At 38.8% G+C, this 1610-nt stretch overlaps 1 protein-coding gene across 1 annotated transcript in view; it reads right to left on the bottom strand.

The window, feature by feature from the left end:
* LOC107093069 (ATP-sensitive inward rectifier potassium channel 1-like) overlaps nucleotides 1-1483 on the bottom strand; it is a 7726-nt gene extending 6243 nt beyond the window's left edge. Inside the window, exon 1 of the mRNA XM_015387889.1 lies at nucleotides 1095-1483. The gene's annotated coding sequence lies outside the window, so the exon portion shown is untranslated. The remainder of the gene's footprint in view (nucleotides 1-1094) is intronic.
* Between the last annotated feature and the right edge of the window lie 127 nt (nucleotides 1484-1610).

The following is a 1610-nucleotide window of genomic DNA, read 5'->3' on the forward strand; positions in this document are numbered from 1 at the left end:
TGTTATGTGCTGTATTGTTTCAGGGGCATCTTTGCACAGTCTGCATCGGGGGTCCTGCCTGGTGTGGTAGACCCTGGCCTCTATTGATCTTGTACTGAGTGCCTGTTCTTGTGCTGCCATGATTAGTGCCTCTGTGCTGTCCTTCAGTCCAGCCTTTTCCAGCCACTGGTAGGATTTTTTGATATCAGCCACTTCTTCTATTTATCTGTGGTATACGCCGTGCAGCGGCTTGTCCCTCCATGATGGTTCTCCTTCATCTTTCTTGTCCTCACTATATTTATTTATATATATATAAAGTCATGTTTTCCTGAACCACATTTCACTGTGATTTTACTTTATTTAATTAGAAAAAAAAAGTTAAGGTTAATATTGTCTTTTCCTTATAATGCATGATATCAATTGGTTATTAACCATATAACAGCAATTTTATTATTGGATATGGACATTGGACCAAATTAGGTATTGCTGCATCCCTATCCACGTTTAAACAGCTTGATGTAGATTTTAATCAAACAAACTGTTAATTATTTTCTTTATGAATAATAATAAAGTATACATTTTTAAATAAAGCCAGAACATTGCAAATAGAGAAGCACCTCATTTATTATGAGATACAGGATTACATCAGTTGGAGTCCTGTAGAATGTGCAGCTGAGGTGTGATATTCTACCGTTTACAGCTGCAGCAGTATAACTCATATGGTCCAGTTTATGGCTTACATGACAACTAAATGTTTCTCTTTAAATGATGTATTGATGTACGAAACAAGCATTCTATAAAAAAATATTTATATTCATTCGAAGAGGTACATTATAGTTTTATATAGATCATTATGTTACTTCTGTTTAGTCCCAATTGTCAAAACCGTATTGCAATAGGCCTAAAATGTTTTTTTTTTTTACACAATATAGTTATAACTGAATGCTAAATGATTCCTGATTCATTTAAAGTTATTGTTTCTGCTAAACATTATTAAATAATACAAGTTTACCAATCAGCAGGTCAATAAAATACTTATCTTGCATTATTATTCAAAGAGTCAAAGTTTTGGACTAATAATGAAAGTTTAGATGAAAAGTTGGGCTTCAACCTACCTGCTCAGTGAGTCTTTGGGCCCCGACTGCTAACTGGATCTGTGCTGGAGCTTTGGACTCCTTCTCTTTTAGCCGGTGGCCATGGAAGCGTTGGAAAGATTTTAATCCACAGTGAAATTTCCTAATCCCAGCCACATGCCACCATGTTCACAGCCCTCATACAGCTGCAGAACTGCCAGCCGGCGACTCCCTTCATGGTTTTGACACTGTAAAGATCTGACCCTACTGGGGAGGGAGGAATATTCTAGAAAGCCGCACTTTTAATTACCTTCAGTGGGATCTCTTTGTTAGGGTAGTAGGTTCGTCACTTGAGGGGACCAAAGTTGGCCGACACAGGCGCTCAGGCTGTTTTTGTTTTCAGTTCTCAAGAGCATTTGGGATTTACAGGAGGCCGCACAAAAGATCCCTCCAGTTACATTTCCTTTGGTCCCCCTCCCCCAGTTTGAACCTGCAAGGTTGCCTCACATTTACATCAAAATGGAGAGCTGCAGGGACACGGCGTCCTTGGTATGCCGT

Source organism: Cyprinodon variegatus, unplaced genomic scaffold (assembly GCF_000732505.1).
Source record: "Cyprinodon variegatus isolate N-32 unplaced genomic scaffold, C_variegatus-1.0 Scaffold406, whole genome shotgun sequence".
In the NCBI taxonomy this organism is placed as follows: domain Eukaryota; kingdom Metazoa; phylum Chordata; class Actinopteri; order Cyprinodontiformes; family Cyprinodontidae; genus Cyprinodon; species Cyprinodon variegatus.